The following is a 6,716-nucleotide window of genomic DNA, read 5'->3' on the forward strand; positions in this document are numbered from 1 at the left end:
ACACCTGTAATCCCAGCACTCTGGGAGGCCGAGGCGGGAGGATCATGAGGTCAGGAGATCAAGACCATCCTGGCTAACACAGTGAAACCCTGTCTCTACTAAAAAAATACAAAAAAATATTAGCTGGGCGTGGTGGCAGGCACCTGTAGTCCCAGCTACTCAGGAGGCTGAGGCAGGAAAATGGCGTGATCCCAGGAGGCGGAGCTTGCAGTGAGCCGAGATGATGCCACTGCACTCCAGTCTGGGTGACAGAGCGAGACTCCGCCTCAAAAAAAAAAATGATGAAGTACTGATACATTCTACAATATGGATGAACCTAGAAAACATCACACTCAGTGAAAGCAGCCCGACACAAAAGGCCACATATTGTAAGATTCCATTCAAATGAAAAGTTCAGAACAGCCAAACCACAGAGACAGAATGTGGATTAGTGGTTACCAGAGGCTGGAAGGGCGGAGGATGAAAGTGACTGCTAATGGGATGATAAAAATGTTCTAAAATTAGGTAGCAGTGATGTTTGCATAACTTTATGAATTAACATACTGAATTGTATAAATTGGTGAATTTTTTGGTTTGTGAATTATATTTCAATAAAGCTGTTATAAAAATTACATATGTGGGCTGGGCGCGGTGGCTCACGCCTGTAATCCCAGCACTTTGGGAGGCTGAGGCGGGCGGATCACGAGGTCAGGAGATCGAGACCATCCTGGCTAACACGGTGAAACCCCGTCTCTACTAAAAATACAAAAAAATTAGCCGGGCGTGGTGGCAGGCGCCTGTAGTCCTAGCTGCTCAGGAGGCTGAGGCAGGAGAATGGCATGAACCTGGGAGGTGGAACTTGCAGTGAGCCGAGATTGTGCCACTGCACTCCAGCCTGGGCAACAGAGCAAGACTCTGTCTCAAAAAAAAAAAAAAATTACATATGTGACTTAAATTTCTTTATAATCTGACTAACATTGATTTAGAGCAATAATTTTAAAAATAGCCAGACTGGGCACAGTGGCTCACGCCTGTAATCCCAGCACTTTGGGAGGCCAAGGCAGGTGCATCACGAGGTCAGGAGTTTGAAATAAGCCTGACCAACGTGGTAAAACCCCATCTCTATTAAAAATATAAAAATTTGGCCGGGCGCGGTGGCTCAAGCCTGTAATCCCAGCACTTTGGGAGGCCGAGACGAGCGGATCACGAGGTCAGGAGATCGAGACCATCCTGGTAACACGGTGAAACCCCGTCTCTACTAAAAAATACAAAAAACTAGCCGGGCGAAGTGGCGGGTGCCTGTAGTCCCAGCTACTCGGGAGGCTGAGGCAGGAGAATGGCGTGAACCCGAGAAGAGGAGCTTGCAGTGAGCTGAGATCCAGCCACTGCACTCCAGCCTGGGTGACAGAGCAAGACTCCGTCTCAAAAAAAAAAAAAAAAAAAAAAAAAATACAAAAAACTAGCCGGGCGTGGTGGCGGGCACCTGTAGTCCCAGCTACTCGGAAGGCTGAGGCAGGAGAATGGCGTAAACCCGGGAGGCGGAGCTTGCAGTGAGCTGAGATCTGGCCACTGCACTCCAGCCTGGGCGACAGAGCGAGACTCCGTCTCAAAAAATAAATAAATAAATAATAAATAAATAAATAAAAATTAGCTGGGCGTGGTGGTGCATGCCTATAATCCCAGCTACTTGGGAGGCTGAGGCAGGAGAATTGCTTGAACCCTGGAGGCGGAGTTTGCAGTGAGCTGAGATAGTGCCACTGTACTCCAGCCTGGGTGACAGAGGGAGACCCTATCTCAAGAAAATAAACAAATAAAATAAAAAATAACCACTAACATTTAGTGCATACTCTGCACCAGGTACTGTGCTAAGCATATCAACCCTCAAAATGACCCTGTGAGTTAAGTATCATTATCAATGCCATTTTGTAGATCAGGAAACCGAGGCCCAGAGAGGTTAAGTGACTTGTCCAAGATCACACAGCTACTAGGTGGTAGGGCCAGGATTTAGAACTAGGGGTTTGACTCCATAGGCACCATGGTATTCTGCTTTTAGAACACAGAGCAACGGAACTAGAGGAAAATTTCCCTCCAGCTGGGAATCTTGAAGAGGAAGGGGAATGGATGAAAATATAAACCCTACTCAGAGGCAGAGCACGAGCCCTAGTCTCAGTGCCCACTTGTGCCCACCTGCGGTGCCCCTGATGACTCACATGATGAAGGCAGGGACTTCCAGGAGCTGCCGCCAACCTCCTCAGCCTTGCTGGCCAGCCCCTCCAGGGTAGGCTCCACGCCCCAGCAGGCCCTGGCCCAGCCCCAGCCCACAGACACAGAGGGCAGGTAGGTGGGCTCGGACCCCCTGCGGGCCAGTCCTAGGTGGGACCCCGGCAGAGTGACGCGTGGCTCCGAATGGCGGCGACCCCACTCCAGGGGGCTGGGGATCTTTGGGTGCTGACAGCTGTAGTGGGGAAGAAGAGAATGAGGAGACAGGGACAGCCCTCCAGGGCTCAGAGCCAGCTTAGCCTAGAACTTGGAGCTGAGTTAGGAGAAGCAGCTCTGGGAAGATACATGATTTGTGAAGGGACTCTCTCTCTAGTGTCCCACCCTGACACCACTTCCCCAGAGGGGAAGAAGAGGGACTTACCTGCATTGATCTCCACGATGTCCAGGGAAGCAGAGGCCTTGCTGGAAATACTTGCAGACCTGGGACACCTTTCCATCCCGAGCAAAGCGATGCCTCGACCCCCAGTGATGGGCCCGGAAAACAAAGTTCCTAAGAGATTGTCTGAGTCATGCCCAGCCCTGTTTTAGCTCCTGCCTTTGTGATCCTTACAAACAGAGGCTATCTGATATGGTAAGAAAAACACAGGCTCTGGAATTCGTCTGGTGTTCAAATCCTGACCCCACTGGGAACACTAGGTGAGTAACTCACCTTCTCTAAAGCTTGGTTTCCTCACTCCTAAAAGTGGGGTAACAGGCTGGGCGCGGTGGCTCATGCCCATAATCCCAGCACTTTGGGAGGCGGAGGCAGGTGGATCACCTGAGGTCAAGAGTTTGAGACTAGCCTGGCCAACATATTGAAACCCTGTCTGTACTAAAAATACAAAAATTAGCCAGGCATGATGGCAGGCACCTTGGACTACTCAGGAGGCTGAGGCAGGGGAATTGCTTGAACCCTGGAGGTGGAGGTTGCAGTGAGCCAAGATCACGCCACTGCACTCTAGCCTGGTCAACAAGGATGAAACTCCGTCTCAGAAAAAAAAAAAAGGGGGGGGTGGTAACAATGCCTAGTCCTTGCTGAGTTGTTGCAAAGTGTTTTAAGATTTTTCACAATCAACCTGGCTTGGAGGCTCATGCCTGTAATCCCAGCACTTTGGGAGGCTGAGGCAGGCAGATCACCTGAGGCTGGGGGGTTTGAGACCAGCCTGACCACATGGAGAAACCTCATCTGTACTAAAAATACAAAATTAGCCGGGCCTGGTGGCACATGCCTGTAATCCCAGATACTTGGGAGGCTGAGGCAGGAGAATCACTTGAACCAGGGAGGCAGAGATTATGGTGAGCTGAGATTGTACCATTGCATACCAGCCTGGGCAGTAAGAGCGAAACTCTGTCTCAAAAAAAAAGATTTTGCACAATGCATACAGCAGGTGCTCGGTGATCACAGTGATGACTATTACTCTCCCCAAATGCAGAGTTGTGGATTCTGGAGTCAGAATTCCAGGTTCACATTCTACCACCAGGACTAGCTTCACCAGTGGGGGCCTGTACAATCACACAGGGGCCCTACACTTGCATTAATGCTCTGCTGTCCTAGTCTTGAATTTATTAATAGTTTTTGAACGAGGGGTCCCCACATTTTCATTTTGCAATGGGTCCCACAAATTATATAGCCAATTCTGCCTAGTACCACTACTTCTTGGTTATGTGAGCTTGGACAAGTCACTTAACTTTTCCATGCCTCAGTTTTCTCATTTGTAACATGGGGATAATAGTAGGACCTATTCCATGAGGTGATGTAAAACTTAAACAAGAGCCTGTCTGTGAAGTCCCTGGCCCATAGCAAGCCCTCGGTAAATGACAGCTGTTCTCATCTCTTATCACCTCCCCTCTCCCTCCCCCTTTCCCTCCTCCTCTGGAGAATCAAGGTGGGAGGTCGAGAAGGGTGAGGGAAGGATGAGGTGAGCAAGCATTTAGTGAGTCTCCTCAGTGTCCAGGCCTAGGCTAAGGGTCTGGGACAGGTACCAGGTAGAAAGGAACTCAGCTGTTGACCTTCCCTAACTTGCCCTGAGGGGGAAGGAGCCCACAAGAGGTGACCAGGGTAGGGACAGAGACAGAGGCTGCATTCTAGTTCCATGAGAGCAGGCTGGCCCAGCCCAAGCCGAGGGTCTGCCGGAGTGTGGGTCACACCTCTTCCACAGAGTGTCCAAGGGCAATGTGCTAGCAGAGAAGCAGGCACGGGAAAGGAGAAGCAGGTGACAGGGCCCGCTCTTGCTGGTGAAGATGCCAGATTGTCAGTCACATGACAATGTGACTCCACAGGCGTGGAGCCCCTGCATGATAACTCTAAGACTCCAGCCGAGAACCCAGAAACCAGGGCCAGGACTAGGGCAAGTGAGTGAGGCACTCACCTTGGACACAAAATTCTAGGGGCTGCTGAAAGAACTAAGTAACCAAGAGAAATAATATTTTATTTCTCTCACTCCAGCAGACCCTCGGCTTGGGCTGGGCCAGCCTGATCTCATGGGACTAGAATGTAGCCTCTGTCCCTGTCCCTGCTCTGGGCACTTCATGTGGGATAATAGTATTTCCTAGAGCAATATTTTAAAAGATCAAAACTAGGCCGGGCGCAGTGGCTCACGCCTGTAATCCTAGCACTTTGGGAGGCCGAGGCAGGCAGATCACCTGAGGTCGGGAGTTCAAGACCAACCTGACCAACATGGAGAAACCCTCTATTGAAAATACAAAATTAACCGGGCGTGGTGGTACGTGCCTGTAATCCCAGCTACTCAGGAGGCTGAGGCAGGTGAATCGTTTGAACTCGGGAGGTGGAGGTTGCGGTGAGCAGAAATTATGCCATTGCACTCCAGCCTGGGCAACAAGAGTGAAATTCTGTCTCAAAAGGAAAAAATTTTAAAAAAAATTTAAAAAGATCAAAACTAATGCAAAACTATTCATTAACAAAATATCAAACTTTCAGGCCAGGCACAGTGGCTCACATCTGTAATCCCAGCAGTTTGGGATCACTTAAGCTCGGGAGTTCGAGACCAGCCTGGCCAACATGGCGAGACCCTGTCTATACTAAAAATACAAAAGATTAGCCAGGCATGGTGGTGTATACTTGTTGTCCTAGCTACTTAGCAGGCTGAGGCAGGAGGATCACTTGAGCTTAAAAGGTTAAAGCTGCAGTGAGCTAAGATGGAGCCACTGTACTCCAGCCTGGGTGACAGAACAAGACCCTGTCTCAAAAATAAATAAATAAATAAATAAATAAATAAATAAAAATAATAAATAAATAAAAATCAAACTCTTGAATAAAGGTAGGATCCAACCCTGTGCAACTCATCTCATCCCTTCCCCAGTCCAGGCCCTACAACATAGGCATAAATAACCAAGACTAACGCAGATCATAGCAGGACTCGGACAGAAACAGTCAATAGTGATGGATTGGATGGTGGGGTGGGAGGTCAGGAAAGGCCTTTGAGGAGGTGCTAGTAATAATCATCACTAGTGGGCCGGGCGTGGTGGCTCACACCTGTAATCCCAGCACTTTGGGAGGCCGAGGCAGATGGATCACAAGGTCAGGAGTTCGAGACCAGCCTGGCCAACATGGTGAAACCCCTTCTCTACTAAAAATACAAAAATGAGCCAGGCGTGGTGGCACACACCTGTAATCCCAGCTACTCAGGAGGCTGACGTAGAAGAATTGCTTGAACCCAGGAGGCAGAGGTTGCAGTGAGCTGAGATTGTGCCACTTCACTACAGCCTGGGCGACAGAGTAAAACTCCGTCTCAAAAAAAAAAAAAAAAAAATTATAACTTTTGCAACAATTTATGTTTATGATGAAAATCATCAGATAACTTAGTGTATCGAGGGGAGACATAACTTTCCAAATTTCTTTTAGGAGATTTACAAGTAAAAATGTTGGAATATGCCTGGGCTGGTGAATGTGGGGAAGCAGACAGTAAGAGGCTGGGTTGAAGTAGGGATTAGATTAGTGGGCAGCAGCCAAAGTTAGGGAGGGCTTGAGGGGTGGGGGTTCAGGGGTGGAGGTGAAACAGTCACTGTGGAAGGGGTGAGCCCTGAGAGGAGGAGCCTCTAATCTCACAGGGGTAGAGCCAGTAACCCTCAGAGCAAGGGACTTGCAGGTCTCACGTCCCCTGTCCACCAATGGAGGATGTGCTGGAAAAGCTTTGCCTTTTCCTAAGGGCCACTAATGAGGCTGACCTCCAGGACTGTCAGAGGCCACCACCCTAGCTCCTTCATTAGCCCAAAAAGTCCGGTGACAGAGCTCTCCCAGCTCATCCAGAGGGACTCTGCCCATTAGATGAGCCACAGAAACAGAGGGTAGGGGCCTTATGATTAAATCAATCTGAAAAACTCTTCAGACTTGGCACGGTGGCTCACGCCTGTAATCCCAGCACTTTGGGAGGCCGAGGCGGGTGGGTCACCTGAGGTTGGGAGTTCAAGACCAGCCTGACCAACATGGAGAAACCCCATCGCTACTAAAAATACAAAAT

Source organism: Macaca nemestrina, chromosome 5 (genome assembly GCF_043159975.1).
Source record: "Macaca nemestrina isolate mMacNem1 chromosome 5, mMacNem.hap1, whole genome shotgun sequence".
In the NCBI taxonomy this organism is placed as follows: domain Eukaryota; kingdom Metazoa; phylum Chordata; class Mammalia; order Primates; family Cercopithecidae; genus Macaca; species Macaca nemestrina.